Genomic DNA, 17714 nt, shown 5'->3' with positions numbered 1-17714 from the left:
CAATATCATCTTTGTACACCTCTTTCCTATATCAGGACTAGGCAGAAAGTTCATATTGTATCTCCTTTGAAGACCTCTCTGCTGAATTTTTATCCTTTCCCATTGGAGGCATTTTTACCCATATTGGGTAAATTCCATTTTGATGACTTACTTTGAAAAGAAAAATTATTGAACATGTTATTTTTCAGAGAAAGGATTCCCTTCTTCAGGACATCAACCTACTATTACATTACAACTGCATATCTGTAGTCAGATGTTGCCCCAAAGTTCTGAACAGATATTCAAAATCACATCCTGATCAACTTCAATAGATGTCTAATGGCTTCTTCCAATTCTACTTATTAGTAACAATATGATCCCTTGAAAAAACAAAAAGGCAAATAAGCATGTTCAAATCTCTTGACAACTTCTGATCCTACTTCTTATTGGGGGTGGAGAGGTACTAGGGATTGAACTCAAGGGCACTCAATCACTGAGCCACATCCCCAGCTCTTTTTTGCATTTTATTTAGAAAGAAACAGACTGACCAATGAGTAGCTTAGCACCTTGCCATTACTAAGGCTGCTTTGAACTCAATATCCTCTTGGCTCAGTCTCCAGAGCCTCTGGGATTATTGGCGTGCACCACCTTGCCCAGCTTATCTTACTTCTAAATTCTCTGTTTTATTTAATGGGAAGGGTGGTGCAAAGAAACCAAATTATCTTAGTCACATTAACCTACTTTCCATTTCTGTCTCACACTATTTAGTGGGATCTTTTCTCATCTCTAAATGGGATATTAATATAAATTGTCATTTTTGATACATTTTGAATTTTTCCATTCTTTAACAAATGTAAACTTAGTTGAAATGATTATTTGTGAACTGAAAGTTTCTAAGGATTAAAGAGTGAAAAGTTAATCCTACTCTTTTTCTACAGTGAGTTCAAATACAGGGGATTGGGCTTATTAAAAAGGAGGTAGACTGACACAGACAGAGACAGACAAACACACAGGTATATTGTAATACATAGAATAATATGTTCATTATATATATATATATATATATATATATATATATATATACACACACACACACACACACACACACATATATATATATATATATATATATATATATATATATATATATATATAAAATTTCTGGAGTCAGCCATTTAGAACTGAATTTAAAAATTTCTCCTCCTAAAGTTGTCTTCAGACACTTCTTCATGGAATCTCCATTCTGACACCGTTGAATCCATTCTCCACATCCCATTCCTGGGGAAAGGAAAGATTTCACAGCTTTCCTGAGACATGTAGCTCCCAATTCCAACCCATTGTACTGGTTATGTTCTTCCACAGGATTTGTGCGTTTGGATGGAGGAGGTGGACCCTGCTCTGGGCAAGTGGAGGTGAATTCTGGAGGAGGATGGACTCCAGTACCTTATGGGAATTTCACATTACCCACTGCCCAGGTCATCTGTGCAGAGCTGGGGTGTGGCAAGGCAGCATCTTTTCTCTTGGACCTGCCCCTCAGAGAGGCCAGTGAACAGGTCTGGGCTGAAGAGTTCCAGTGTAAGGGATGGGAGCCTGAGCTCTGGTTCTGCCCCAGAGTGCCCTGTCCTGCAGGCAGTTGCCACCACAGGGGGGCTGTGCAAGTTGTCTGCTCAGGTGAGACTCACAACAGGACTTTAACCTTTTTGCACACTCTGATGTGGTAACAAACGTAAGATGTTACTGGAATTCTGTCTTCTCCTGACAGAGTACACAGAAGTCAGGCTCATGAAAAATGGCAGCTCTCAGTGTGAGGGTCAAGTGGAGATGAAGACCTCTGGAGGCTGGAGAACACTCTGTGCCTCCCACTGGAATATGGCCAATGCCAATGTTCTTTGCCGTCAGCTGGGCTGTGGAGTCGCCATCTCCACCCCAAAGGGAGCATACTTTGTGGAAGGAGGAGATGAGATCTGGAGAGACCGATTCCACTGCTCAGGGTCTGAGTCCTTCTTGTGGAATTGCCCTGTGACTGCCCTGGGTGTTCCTGCCTGTGCCCATGGAAACACAGCCTCTGTGGTCTGCTCAGGTAAGAGAGGTCAGGGCTGGCTGGTACTCGGTTATCTCCTTGAGTGACATGTCTCTAAGAGCAGAGAGCATGGAGAGCAGACTATAAATATGATAAACAGAGTGGAGCCCCTGGCAGGCTGTCCTCTTATCAGGGTAAGAATCTGATTCTTCTCGGTGATCATTCATTTTCTACACCCTGTCAAATGTTATTCAGAGGAATTGTTTTGATTGACAAAGTCTAAAAGTTTATTATTACCTATATAATTTAAGCACACAGAAAAACAGAGTAAGATAAGGAACACACATTATGTTCTGCAAAGTGTTCTCAAGTCTTAAACTTTTGCTACCACATTTGCTTCAACACTTTTATTATTATTTTTATTTTTCTTACTAACTCTACATTATAGTAGAATGTATTTTGATATATTGCACATATCTGGAGTATAAATTCTCATTTCTCTCTGTTGCGAGGGGGCAAAATTGTGACGTATGCAGTCGAGGGGAGAAATAAAAAATGTTCATGCTCTTCTGCCCCTTTCAATGCTTTATTCACTCAAAGTACTCAATACAATTTCACTCTATAGGTTCTTAATCAAGCAAACAACAATACTTAATGCCAGGCACTACAATAGACATAATCAATGCACAGCAAACAATTCTAGATTGATTCTAAGCACTGCAAAACACACTTAATCATGATAGGCTAATGACAGACATTTCCTCTGCAGGCTAAGTTGAAATGTCTTAAGCCTTAGGCTTTATGTCCAGCAGATTCACACTCACTCAGACCGCGATGACCAGGTCTAGAACCAAGGCAGGCTTTTCCTGGATTGGAGTGGACGCCTGGTTGAGGAGTGGGGAGAAGGGAGAAGTTGCAGCTCTCACCAAGGTCCAGAAAAGGCAGTAGAGTTTGAGAGCAGAGAGGATCACACAGAAGCTCAGGAAATGATGACAAGTGATGGCATGTCAGATCCTCATCAGGCTCTCCAGCTGGAGTGCATTCTTGTTTCGGTTGGTTGAATTCCTATTCATTTGCTTTATTATTTATACTAAAATTTGGGGGATTTTGACCCCCCTTTCAGTCTTTTTCAGCTACCACCAGATTTCTCAGTCACATCATTTACTCTGGGGTCAGAAACATCTGGTCTGATGGTCTCCACCCTGATCTTCTCACCTTCCCCTCTTATCCGGGGAGGACAGCCTGCCAGGGGCTTCACTCTGTTTATCAGGGTGAGAGGAAGTAACTTGTTTGAGGCATACTGGAGGGATCTGTGGGTGTTGCCTGGTGAAACTGCAGGTTTCAAACTGGAGTTTTTAAAATGGAGTTGCTTAGGCTCAGGTCTAAGGCCATCCTAACACTCTGATTGTACATGGTGTAGAGTTACACCAGTCATGTAACACAAATGCACAATAGAGTAATAATATCTGATTCACTCTACTATCCTTACTACCCTTACACAACTTTCCCTCCCTTCAGTCTCCTCTGTATAATCCAAAGTAACTCTATTCTTTTCTAGCACCCACACACTTGTGAATTAGCACCTGCATATCAGAGAAAACATTTAGCCTTTGGTTTTTGGTGATTGGCTTATTTCACTTAGCATGAGAATCACCCGTTCAATCATTTACTGCCAAATGGCATAATTTCATTCTTCTTTATGGCTGAGTAATATTCCAATGTGTGTGTGTGTGTGTGTGTGTGTGTGTGTGTGTGTGTGTGTATATATATATATATATATATATATATATATATATATATATATATATATCATATTGTATATAGTATATATAGTATAAGGACATCTATGTTGGTTCCATAGCTTAGCTATTGTCAGTTGAGCTGCTATGAATTTTGATGTGTTGTGTAGCTACAGCATACTGATTTTTAGTCCTTCAGGTATATGCTGAGCAGTGGGAAAACTGAGTCAAATGGTGGTTTCATTCTAAATTTTTTGAGGAATCTGTATACCACTTTGCATAAGCACATTGTATGAGTATACTTTTCCCCATATACTTGCCAAAATTAATTGTTACTTGTATTCTTGATAATTGCTATTACACCTGAAGTGAGATGAGATCTCAGTGTAATTTTAATTTGCATGTCTCTAACTACTAGAGATGTTGAATTCTTTTTATATATTTGTTGACCAATTGTATTTATTATTTTGTGAAATGTCTGTTTAGTACCTTAGCCCAATTATCTATTGTATTATTTGGTGAGGGTGTGTTAAATTTCTGAGATCTTTATCTATCCTAGAGATTAATGCAGGTGACAATGATTTTCTCCTAATCTGTAGGCTCTCTCTTCATATTATTAATTGTTTCCTTGCTGAGAAGAAGCATTTTAGTTTGAATCTATTCCATTTGTGGTTTCTTGATTTTACTTCTTGCATTTTAGAAGTCTTGTTAAGGAAGTAGTTTCTAAGCTGACATGGTAGAGATTTGGGCCTACTTTTACTTCTATTAGACATAGGATTTAAGGTCTCAAGCCTAAGTCCTTGATCCACTTTGACTTGAGTTTTGTGCAGGGTGAGAGATTTGGGCTCCATTATATTTTGCTACATATGAATTTCCAGTTTTCCCAACACCATTTTTGAAGAGGCTATCTTTTTTCCAGTGTATATTTTTGGACCTTGGTCTAGTATGAGCTAACTTTATCTATGTGGATTTGTCTGTGTCCTCTACTCTGTATCATTGGTCTACCTGTCTGTTTTGGTGCCAACACCAAGATGCTCTTTGTAACTATGGCTCTGTAGTATAATTTAAGGTCTGGGATTTTGATGGCTCCCACTTTACTTTTATTGCTAAAGATTGCTTTCACTCCTCTGGGTCTATTATTTTTCCAAATGAATTTCATGACTGATTTTTCTATTTCAATGAAGAATGCCATTTGAATTTTAAATGGTAGCTGCATTAAATCTGTATAGAGCAATTGAGAGTATGGCCATTTTGGCAATGTTAATTCTGCTATCCATGAACATGGAAGATCTTTCCATGTTCTAAATTGTTTTTAATTTCTTTCTATAATGATCTGTAGTTTTAATTGTAGAGGTCTTTCATCTCTTTTATCATATAGATTCCCAAATATTTTAAATTTTGAGGCCATTATGAATGGGGTAGTTTTCCTAATTTCTTTTGATGGATTCACCACTGATGTATAGGAATGTAATTGATTTATGGGTGTTAATTTTATATCCTACTACTCTGCAGAAATAATTTATTAGTTCTGGAAGTTTTCTGGTGGAATTTTTTGGATTTTATAAATATAGGTCATGTCATCAGCAAATAGGGATAGGTTGTGTTCTTTTCTTCCTATTTGTATCCATTCAATTTCTTTTTTTCTGTCTTATTACCCTGGCTAGAATTCCAAGGACAATGTTGAATATAAGTGGTGAAAGAGGGCATTCTTGTCTTGTTCCAGTTCTTTGAGGGAATGCTTCCAGTTTTTCCCCATTTAGTATAATGTTGGCCTTGGATTTAACATATATAACTTTTTCAATGTTAGGATGTTCCTACTATCCCTAATTTTTCTAGTGTTTTGAACCTGAAACCATGTGTGTTTTAAGTGCTTTTTCTGCATCTGTTGAGATGATCATATAATACTTGTCTTTATGTCTATCAATGTGCTAAATTATATTTATTGATTACATATGTTGAATGAAACTTGAATCCCTGGGATGAACCCCACTTGATCATGGTGCACTAATTTAAATATTTTTGTATGAGATTTGCCAGACTTTATTTTTTTTGATTTTTTTATTGGTTGTTCAAAACATTACATAGCTCTTGACATATCATATTTCATACTTTAGATTCAAGTGCGTTATGAACGCCCATTTTTATCCCGTATACAGATTGCAGAATCACATCGGTTACACATCCACATTTTTACATAATGCCATATTAGTAACTGCTTTATTCTGCTACCTTTCCTATCCTCTACTATCCCCCCTGCCCTCCCCTCCCATCTTCTCTCTCTATCCCATCTGCTGTAATTTAATTCTCTCCCTTGTTTTTTTTCCTTTCCCCTCACAACCTCTTATGTGTAAATTTGTATAACAATGAGAGTCTCCTTCCATTTCCATGCAATTTCCCTTTTCTCTCCCTTTTCCTCCCAACTCATGTCTCTGTTTAATGTTAATCTTTTCCTCTTGCTCTTCCTCCCTGCTCTGTTCTTAGTTGCTCTCATTATATCAAAGAAGACATTTGGCATTTGTTTTTTAGGGATTGGCTAGCTTCACTTAGCATAATCTGCTCTAATGCCATCCATTTCCCTGCAAATTCCATGATTTTGTCATTTTTTAGTGCTGTGTAATACTCGATTGTGTATAAATGCCACATATTTTATCCATTCATTTATTGAAGGGCATCTGGGTTGGTTCCGCAGTCTAGCTCTTGTGAATTGTGCTGCTATGAATATCGATGTGGCAGTATCCCTGTAGTATGCTCTTTTAAGGTCTTCAGGGAATAGTCTGAGAAGGGCAATAGCTGGGTCAAATGGTGGTTCCATTTCCACCTATCCCAGGAATCTCCATACTGCTTTACAAATTGGTCACACCAATTGGCAGTCCCACCAGCAATGTACAAGAGTACCCTTTTCCCCACATCCTCGCCAGCACTTGTTGCTGTTTGACTTCCTAATGGCTGCCAATCTTACTGGAGTGAGATGGTATCTTATGGTGGTTTTGATTTGCATTTCTCTGACTGCTAGAGATGGTGAGCATTTTTTCATGTACTTGTTGATTGATTGTATGCCCTCCTCTGAGAAGTGTCTGTTCAGGTCCTTGGCCTATTTGTTGATTGGGTTATTTGTTATCTTATTGTTTAACTTTTTGAGTTCTTTGTATACTCTGGATATTAGGGCTCTATCTGAACTGTGAGGAGTAAAAATTTGTTCCCAGGATGTAGGCTCCCTATTTACCTCTCTTATTGTTTCTCTTGCTGAGAAAAAACTTTTTAGTTTGAGTAAGTCCCATTTGTTGATTCTAGTTATTAACTCTTGTGCTATGGGCGTCCTATTAAGGAATTTGGAGCCCGACCCCACAATATGTAGATCAGAGCCAACTTTTTCATCTATCAGATGCAGTGTCTCTAATTTGATATCAAGCTCTTTGATCAATCTTGAGTTAACTTTTGTGCATGGCGAGATAAATGGATTCAGTTTCATTTTGTTGCATATGGATTTCCAGTTTTCCCAGCACCATTTGTTGAAGATGCTATCCTTCCTCCATTGCATGCTTTTAGCCCCTTTATCAAATATAATAAAGTTGTAGTTTTGTGGATTGGTCTCTGTGTCCTCTATTCTGTACCATTGGTCCACCCGCTTGTTTTGGTACCAGTACCATGCTGTTTTTGTTACTATTGCTCTGTAATATAGTTTGAAATCTGGTATCGGTATACCACCTGATTCACACTTCCTGCTTAGAATTGTTTTTGCTATTCTGGGTCTTTTGTTTTTCCATATGAATTTCATGATTGCTTTCTCTATTTCTACAAGAAATGCCATTGGTATTTTGATTGGCATTGCATTAAACCTATAGAGAACTTTGGGTAATATCGCCATTTTGATGATGTTAGTTCTTCCTATCCATGAACAGGGTATATTTTTCCATCTTCTAAGGTCTTCTTCTATTTCTCTCTTTAGGGTTCTGTAGTTTTCATTATATAAATCTTTCACCTCTTTTTTTAGGTTGATTCCCAAGTATTTTATTATTTTTTTTTGAGGATATTGTGAATGGGGTGGTTGTCCTTATTTACATTTCAGAAGATTTGTCACTGATATACAGGAATGCCTTTGACTTATGCGTGTTGATTTTATATCTTGCCACTTTGATGAATTCATTTATTAGCTCTAGTAGTTTCTTTGTAGACCCTTTTGCATCTGTTAAATATAGTGTTATATCATCTGCAAAGAGTGATAATTTAAGCTCTTCTTTTCCTATTTTTATGCCTTTAATTTCTTTTGTCTATCTAATTCCTCTGGCTAGTATTTCGAGAACTAAATTGAATAGAAGTGGTGAGAGAGTGCAACCCTGTCTTGTTCCAGTTTTTAGAGGGCATGCCTTCAGTTTTTCTCCATTCAGGATGATGCTAGCCTGAGGCTTAGCATATATAGCTTCTACAATGTTGAGGTAAGTTCCTGTTATCCCTAGTTTTTCTAGTGTTTTGAACATAAAGGGATGCTGTACTTTGTCGAATGCTTTTTCTGCAACTATCAAGATGATCATATGGTTCTTATCTTTAAGTCTATTGATGTGGTGAATAACATTTATTGATTTCCGTATATTGAACCAGCCTTGCATCCCAGGGATGAATCCTACTTGATCATGGTGCACAATTTTGTATTTGATTCGCCAGGATTTTATTGAGGATTTTTGCATCTAAGTTCATTAGAGATATTGGTCTGTAGTTTTCTTTCTTTGAAGTGTCTTTGTCTAGTTTCGGGATCAGGGTGATGTTGGCCTCATAGAATGAAATTGGAAGAGCTCCTTCTTTTTCTATTTCTTGAAATAACTTGAAAAGTATTGGTATTAATTCTTCTTTGAAGATTTTGTAAAACAACGCTGTATATCCATTCGGTCCAGGGCTTTTCTTGGTTGGTAGTCTTTTGATGGCTTCTTCTGTTTCCTCCTTAGTTATTGGTCTGTTTAAATTGTGTGCATATTCCTGACTCAATGTGGGCAAATCATATGACTTAAGAAATTTATTGATGTCTTCACTATCTTCTATTTTATTGGAATATAGGGTTTCAAAATAATTCCTAATTATCTTTTGTATTTCTGTAGTGTCCGTTGTGATATTGCCTTTTTCATCCCGTATGTTAGTAATTTGAGTTCTCTCTCTTCTTCTCGTTAGCATGGCTAAGGGTCTGTCGATCGTATTTATTTTTTCAAAGAACTAACTTTTAGTTTTATCCATTTTTTCAATCGTTTTTTTTTTTTGTTTGTTTCGATATCGTTGATTTCCGCTCTGATTTTAATTATTTGTTGCCTTCTACTACCTTTGCTGTTGTTTTGCTCTTCCTCTTCTAGGGTTTTGAGATGAAGTGTGAGTTCATTTATTTGTTGTTTTTTTTTTTCTTTTTTTGAGGAATGAACTCCAGGCAATGAATTTCCCTCTTAAAACTGCTTTCATTGTGTTACATAGATTCTGATATGTTGCGTCTGTATTTTCATTTATCTCTAAGAATTTTTTGATTTCCTCCTTTATGTCTTCTGTAACCCATTGATCATTTAGTAACATATTGTTCATTTTCCAGGTGATGCAGGATTTTTCCTTCCTTCTTTTACCATTGATTTCTAGTTTTATTCCATTATGATCAGATAAGATGCATGGTATTATCTCCACACCTTTATTTTTACTAAGAGTTGCCCTATGCCATAATATATGGTCTATCTTTGAGAAGGATTCATGTGCTTCTGAGAAGAACGTGTATCCACTTGAGGGTGGTTGATATATTCTATATATGTTGGTTAAGTCTAGGTTATTGATTGTGTTATTGAGTTCTATAGTTTGGGCCAAGATTTTGCCCTCCGGCTGTAGGAAACAATCGTGTGAGGCCGCTCCCTCCTCCCGGCCCTGGTGTCTCTCAAAACCTGTTAGCTTAGATTTATTCCTGGTTTCTAGTCCCCTGGCTTCTCCTGTCAGCCAGGTCTTTCCCAGTATGATTCCTCTCGGCAATTAAAGCTACACTCTGGGCCTGCAGTTTCCTGGAAGTGGAGTGTGGCTATTGGGAACCGGCCTCTATTGTTTTTATTCCCTCCACTAGCTCCTCCTCTGAGAGCTGGTGAGACAGGTTTTGTTTTCGCCGCTGGTGGGAGGGGGGAGTTGGAGGTCAGGTGCCTTTACCTTTCCCCACGCTTCTATTCACGCTCACTCTGTTAATCATGCCCCTGGAAAGCTGGGGAGAGATTTTATGCAATTTCCCCGCTGTATGGGAGATGGTCTAAATGACACACACCTGTTCTATCGCTGCTGCAATCTGTCGAAAACTGGCGATGGTGACATCAGCTCTCCAAGATGGTGGCCGCTGGCTTCCCCGGTGGGTTGTCCGGTGTGGAGGACAGAACTGGACCGCTTCCTTCCCCCTTCTCAAGCCCAGAACTCAGCCCGGAGCACAGTGAGGGTACAGCCGGCAGGAATCCACAGAATCTGCAGCACCGTTCCTCTGCGTTGCTGGCCCGCTGTTTCCCAGCACTCCACAATTTCTAGCAGCGGGGCGGGCCGCTGAACAAACAGCCTGAATCTCCGGGCGCACGCTTCACTCGTGGTTGAGCCCCAGTAACCAATCCTCAGGCAATGGAGATTCTTCCTCTAGGTTTCGGTGCACCCCAATTTTGCTGGAAATTCCTAACCAGATAGCTTTTGGCCATTCTAACTCGTTATTTACCTGCGCAGTGACGTGGTACACGAGGGTGATGCACTCTATTCGCCGCCATCTTCCCCATCCCTATTTGCCAGACTTTAAATGAGAATTTCTGTATCCATGTTTATCAGAGATATTGGTCTGAAGTTTTCTTTCCTTAATGTGTCTTTATCTGTTTTTGGTATCAGTGTGATAGTAGCTTTATAGAAAGAGTTTGGAAGGATTCCCTTCTTTTCTATTTCATGGAATAATTGGAGGACTATTGGTGTTGACTGTATTCTTAACTGATATTCATTTTCTTTCAAGGTCTTGAGAACATGACTGAGAATCTATCTGGTCCTGGGCTTTTCTTGATTTGGGGGCTATTCATGGTGACTTCTATTTCAATGCTTGAAATTCATCTGTCAAATTTGTGTATGTCCTCCTGATTCAGTTTGTATAGGTCATATGTCTCTAGGAATTTTTGAGTGTCTTCAAGATTTTCTATTTTTTGAGTATAAATTTTCCAAATGCGTTCTGATTATCATTGTATTTCAGTGATATTTCTTTTTCAACACAAATTTTAGTAATTTTTGTTTTCTCTCTCTTTGTTTTAGTTGCTATAGCTTTATCATTATGTTGATTTTTGCAAAGAACCAACTTTTCATTTTTGTGAATTTTTGAATTATTTATTTTGTTTCCATTTTATTGATTTCAGCTCTAATTTTTATTTTTTACCATCTTCTACTGAATTTGGTGTTGATTTATACTTCTTTTTCTAGGCTTTCAGATTTAATGTTAGGTTACTTTTTTTTTTTTACTTTATATTCTTTTAGTGAATGAGTTCAATGCAACGAAATTTCTGCCTTCATAGTGTCCCAGAGATTTTGATATGCTGTGACATTATTTTTTTGTTTCATCCTTGATTTCTTCTGCTATCAATTGGTCATTCAGTAGTGCATTATTTAATCTTCTGATGTTAAAGTAAATTCTCTTTTTAAAATTATATCATTGATTTCTAATTTCATTCCATTATGACTGGATAGAATGCAAGGAATTATCTCTATTTTTTTGTATTTTCTAAGAGTTGCTTTATGGCATGAAATATGGTCTATTTTAGAGAAATATTAATGTGATGCTAAGAAAAAAGTGTCTCCAATCATTGATGGATGAAATACTCTATATCTGCCTTTAAAGTCTAAATTATTGATTACATTATTTAGTTCTATGGTTTCTTTAGGTTTTCTTTGGAAGATCTATCCAGTGGTGATAGAGTAATGTTAAATTAACTCAGTATTATTCTATTGTGATCTATTTCTTTTTTGAAGTTGAGAATAATTTGTTTCATGTGCATAGATTCTGCCTTTTTTGAGGCATAAATATTTACAACTGCAATGTCTTGCATATGTATCATTCCCTTAAGCAGTATGAAATGTCTTTCTTTGTGCCTTCTGATTGGGTTTGACTTGAAGTTCACTTTACCTGATATGAGGACAGAAATCTCTGCTTGTTCACATGATCCATATGAGTGATATAATTTTTCCCATCTTTTCACCTTTGGTTTGTGAACTTCTTTGCCTGAGTGGTGAGTCTCTTGGAGAAGGCATATTGATGGGTTGTGTTATTTTAATCCAATATGCCAGTCTATGTATTTTGATTGATTTGTTTTTCCTATTTATGTTCAAATATATTATTGAGATATGATTTGTATTCCCAGTCATATTGTTTTATTTCTAGATTTTAATTTGATTTAGTTTACCCCCTTCTTCCTTTGCTGATTTTCACTTTTATTTTTCATTTTTTTCTTCCTGGAATATTTTTCTGAGAATGTCCTGTAGTGCAGGCTTTTTAGTTGTGACTTTTTAAAAAATTTTGTTTATCATGGAAGGTTTTGATTTCATCTTCAAATACGAAGCTTAATTTTGTTGGGTATTGTATTCTTGGCTGACATATTTTTTCTGTAAAAGCTTGATGTATATTATTCTAAGACCTCCTAGATTTGGGGGTCTGGTTTGAGAAATAAGCTGAGATGCAAATTGTAATATGACATTTGTTTCTAGCAGCCTTAAAAATTCTATGCTTATTCTGTAAGTTAGGTATTTGAAAAAAAATGAAAGAAAGAAAGAAAGAGAAAGGAAGAGCAACACAAATGAAAAATATATTTCATTTTTTTTCTCATCATTACCTGACTCATGAATTTGGGAATGCCTCTTGGCTGTTGCCTCTTGGGATCTGTCATAATGTTACCCTTGAATGTCATAGGGAACTGAGATCACTTGAAGACTTAACCAAGCTGGGAATCCAGGATAGTTTATTCACATGGATGGTAGCTTGAAGTTCAATAAGGGGATGTTGACAGAACCTCCTGCAAAAGGTCTCTCCCACATGATAGCCTCTATACAATAGATATGCCATAAAGCAAACATCCTAAAGAGAATGAGGTATGACTTTCTAAGCTAGGTTTCTATGTCAAGCTATTTTGGCTTCACCACATTCTATTGCTTATAGACACCTCACCATGGTCAGCCCAGATTCAAGGGAAGGAGAAATGGACTCCAGAGGTCAATAGATAGAACATCAAAAATTTTGTGAAAATGCTTTAAAGCTATATGTATATTGAATATCTGAAATTGTGTATTCTCTAAGTTGTACTTTTAGCACTATTATAGTGGCCTTAAATATCTAAAACTTATAGATTACATAGGAATGTTAGGTTCTCTCACCATGTCTCACAAGTCCTTGTTTGTAGTTTCTATCCTTATTTTTCTGTGCTTTACTCTGTGTATTTTTCTGTGTTTTTGTACTTTTCAATTTCTTTTTTTTTAAAGAGAGAGAGAGATTCTTAATATTTATTTTTTAGTTATTGGCTGACACAACATCTTTGTTTGTATGTGGTGCTGAGGATCGAACCCAGGCTGCACGCATGCCAGGCGAGCGCGCTACCACTTGAGCCACATCCCCAGCCCCTACTTTTCAATTTCTATTCTGTGATGATCTAATGTTTTTGACTCACCTTTGAGTTCTTATTTTTAGCTCTTGATTTTTTAACTTGCAAATTTTTACTATATTTTGGTGATCATTTCTCTGCCAAGATACACATAATTCCATTTAATAGACTAATTAAACATGATTATTTAGATCACCTATAAGGAAACACCAATATTAATATCTAAAAATCTTTTCCATTTTTTTTCATTGTTCCTGTTTTTTGTCTACTAAACTCTATTTCATGTGGTGTTTTGGATCAATATGCTTTTTGAGAAACTATACAAAACCTTCAGAAAGGATTTTATTTTGCACCTTCCATGTACTGTATTTAAGGTAGATCACATTATACAAAAACAAGTGAAATTTTGAGAAACTGGGCACCATCCCTGTGACAAAATCCTTTTTCTTTAACAAAATATGATACAAATTTCCTGGTTGTTTAACATGATTTCTCCTCTTTGATCCAAGCTAAATTATATTTGTGTATGGCCAAGGCAATTTGGCAAATATACTGAGATTTTTAGTTTTACCTTCTAACTTAGAATAGGCAAGTACCTCCAGGGAAAAAATAGCTAATCCCACATTTTACTTTTCTCTTCACTTGACTGCTAACGTCTAGCTATCCTGGGAGCTGTGCAATGTCCTCAAGAAGCATTAACATATTGTCACCTTTCTAAAGTCACTCTGAGTGCTTGACATAAAGCCCAAAAGTGTCAGAGTCAGAAGCAGAAATCTCCATTATGAGAACAGTTCTGAAGATAGAAAATTACTGATTTTGTCCTACAGCTTTCAGATGCCATCACTAGATTATTATGTACCTTAATTCAGTTTCATCCTCTCTACTCCCATCTGTAGGTAACCAGACCCAGCTGCTGCCCCAGTGCAATGACTCCTGGTCTGACCTAGCAGGCTCTGCAGCCTCAGAGGGACACATCAGCAACTGCTCAGGTGAGCAAGGATCCCAGGACCAGAGCCTTCCCATTCCCTGTGTGAATGCCCACTGACATGACCCTGTCTCTCCTCAGACAGCAGAGAGCTCCGCCTGGTGGACGGGGGCAGTCGCTGTGCAGGGAGAGTGGAGATCCTGCAGCAGAGCTCCTGGGGCTCCATCTGTGATGACAGCTGGGACCTGAGTGATGCCCACGTGGTGTGCAGACAGCTGGGCTGTGGAGTGGCCCTGGAGGCCACCATCTCTGCTCACTTTGGAGAGGGATCAGGGCCCATCTGGCTGGATGAGCTGAACTGCACAGGAGAGGAGGCCCATGTGTGGCAGTGCCCTTCCCAGGGCTGGGGGCAGCACAACTGCAGGCACAAGGAGGATGCTGGGGTCATCTGCTCAGGTCTGTGGGGCACACTGGGTACAGGTAGAAGAAATGAGGAGCATGTTCAGGATGGTTTCTGAGCCTTATGGAGAAGGAGGGGAAATTGGAGGCAGGGTGGAGGGGGAGGAGGCTCATCCCACACTCCCTGTCCCTCTAGCAGAAAAGATAAAGTGCTTCCATTTTCTGGTGCAGCAGCTGAGTTTCTGCTCCTTCCTTCTCATCCCTGCCTCCTGACAATCATTCTCTTCAGTGTTCATTTGACTGCAGACCTCATGCTTCAGTTACTGTGTGTGCAACATCCTGAGACCCACTGTATTATTTTTCTATTGTTGCCATAATAAATTACCTCAGAGTTAGTGGCTTAAAACAACATGAGTTCAAGTGTGACCCCAGTCCACCTGAGCTATAAACTCGGTGTCAGTGAGCTACATTCAGCGGAGGCTCTTCAAAGACTCATTTCCTTGCCTTTCTAATATATAAAAATTACCTTCACTATTCAAGTCAACTACCTTGCATACTTCTGATCATTTTTTAATCTTCACATCTTTCTATGATCAGAGTCAGAAACCATTGTCTGCTTGTAAGTATACAGATAAAAGATGTTAGACTGAGCTGACATAATTAATCCCAGATAATCTAAAATAATCTCACCATTAAAAATTCCTCATCTTGATCTTGTTTGCAAATCCCCTTTGCCTCAAAAGGTAACCTATTCACAAGCTCCAGGGTCAGGAACTGACATATCTGGGACTTCACTCTTCTGCTACTTCATTGTCTATACCCCTTTTCCCAGGGTCTGTCAGATATTTAGTCAGGTAGCTTTTCCTTCCTCCCCTCAGGAACCCCACTTCAGTGTTCCTGCCTGTTCATTTTCCACTATATCATTTTCATAAAATTACAAAGATACATACAAGTTATGAAAACAGGTCAAGGGATATATGTTTTGTCTTTCCAACTGGTGGGCATTTCATCAGCAAAGTTAGCAATGAGCACTCACTATATAGGGGTAAAGTAAAACAGCACTAAATATTAAATTCTTACTGTGTCCTATTTTTCTCCTTTTGGTTTCAGAGTTCCTGACCCTCAGGTTGGTGAGCGAGGACCAGGAGTGTGCTGGGTGGCTGGAGGTTTTCTACAACAACACCTGGGGCAGTGTCTGCCACAGCCCCATGGAAGCTGTGACCTTGTCCATAATCTGCAGACAGCTTGGCTGTGGGGACACTGGGACTCTCAACTCTTCTGTTCCTCTAAGGGAAGGTTCTAGACCACGTTGGGTGGATGGAATCCAGTGTAGGAAAATGGACACCTCTTTCTGGCAGTGTCCTTCTGACCCCTGGAAACAGAGATCTTGCTCTGCAAAGGAGGAAGCTTATATCATATGTTCAGGTGATTTACTCCCTATTCCTGTGTCCTCACTCTGTAAGTTTTTTTCATACTTTCAAGCCAAGAGAATAAGTTCAAATAAGTTTCTGAGATACAAATTTGAATAGAGATTATTTTAGCCTCAATTTACAATCTTGTTTCAATGACAGAATTAAGTAAACCTGTTCTGACAGCCATTTATGTGGAAAATGCCATGCATATTAAATTAAGCATGAACTTACCCTCTAAAGGTAAAATACTGTGTAACAAATGGCTAGTACAGTCTTAGGCTATAATAATTATTCTCTATTTCCTTAGTAGAGTGAGGAATTTTGCCTCAATTATATAAATCACTTGCTATGTCCTGTCATAGTGTTAAGTTTTTTTTTACATGTAATGAAGGTTAAAACTCTCAGCAAACTCTCATATGTATTATGGTGATCATTTAATCCAGATGTGGAAACTAAGATTAGGAGTAAGCACTTCATTCACCCCATATTCTCAAGTGAGTGAGGGACAACTTGGGGTATCCAGTACTAGTCAGTTATCTTTGAGCCCATGGTCTTTTATGGACATCAGCCATCTACATCAGTCAGATAAACTCTCAGTTCAGATATTTGGTGATAAGTAATTGAGTGAATTGCATCTAGCAACTTAATTTGAGTCATGAGGAGGAGAGACAAGAAGAAAATATTCCCCCTGTCCTCATGGAGTTTATCCTCTAGCATTATGACACACACCAACCATAAATGGGAGTGTCATAAAGAAGTGGAAGGTGCTGTGTAAATGGGTAATTTGAGGAAAAGAGAAATCACATTTAGGTTGAGACCACTGAAGGAAGTAGATGTCAAATGAAGACAGTAATAAGAGCTTTTGGTCAGTGTAAATACTGAGGTGTGAGAAGCCTGGTGACTTGAGGTAGTGATAAAATCCCATCATGAGCAGAGTAGGAAGAAGCTGGGGAGAGTGATGCCTGATTATCTGGATGGGTAAGAAGAGTTCAACTCCTCTCCATGGCCCCAATACCAGTTCTGTTGAAAATCTGTCTGTTAATCTTCTCGTCTGCCACATGATGGGGAATTGCTGTGAGATGAGGGCCCTGTCTCCCCTTTTTTTCTTATTGAATTCATCTTCTTACAGTCCCAGAGTTCTTGGTTGATACTCCCTCCTCTGAGCCTTCATCCATATGCTACTGCAAATGAACCACTTCATCCCTCTCCCAGGAAACATTCTATGGGGCCTGTTGAAAATTGGAGGCTATTGTCTTCCAATTTCTTAAAACCTATAATGTGTGCTTCAGTTTAATGTTCTGATAAAAAAATTGTCTGTCCTGTGAAAACAATGATATCTTTATTATCTGGAGGCTCTTTGCTTCCCTTTCAAAAGAACATTTCTGGATCAAATCTTAGAATAAAAATGTTCCCGCTTTCTTTTGTCATTTTCAACAATTTATATTATTTTTTCTCCATGTTCACATGCTTAAAATTTGTCCCATGAAGTGGTACCAGCTATTACTTCAACTGGTATCAATCTTCAGCCTGGTTGCTTCCCCTCATCCAGGAATGCTGCAATCCCAGGCTCACTAGGCTCGTCTGTCTCCTGTTCCTGGTGCTGCCAGGATATTTGCACACAACTGAGATAACATACTGGCCTCCATT

The 17714-nt window shown here is 38.3% G+C and overlaps 1 pseudogene; it reads left to right on the top strand.

Moving 5' to 3' along the window:
• LOC143398306 (antigen WC1.1-like) overlaps nt 1-17714 on the top strand; it is a 125423-nt pseudogene that overhangs the window by 81705 nt on the left and 26004 nt on the right.

Source organism: Callospermophilus lateralis, chromosome 4, assembly GCF_048772815.1.
Source record: "Callospermophilus lateralis isolate mCalLat2 chromosome 4, mCalLat2.hap1, whole genome shotgun sequence".
NCBI classification, from domain to species: Eukaryota; Metazoa; Chordata; class Mammalia; order Rodentia; family Sciuridae; genus Callospermophilus; species Callospermophilus lateralis.
The sequence above is the reverse complement of the archived record's forward strand: the minus strand, read 5'-3'. Positions and strand labels throughout refer to the sequence as shown.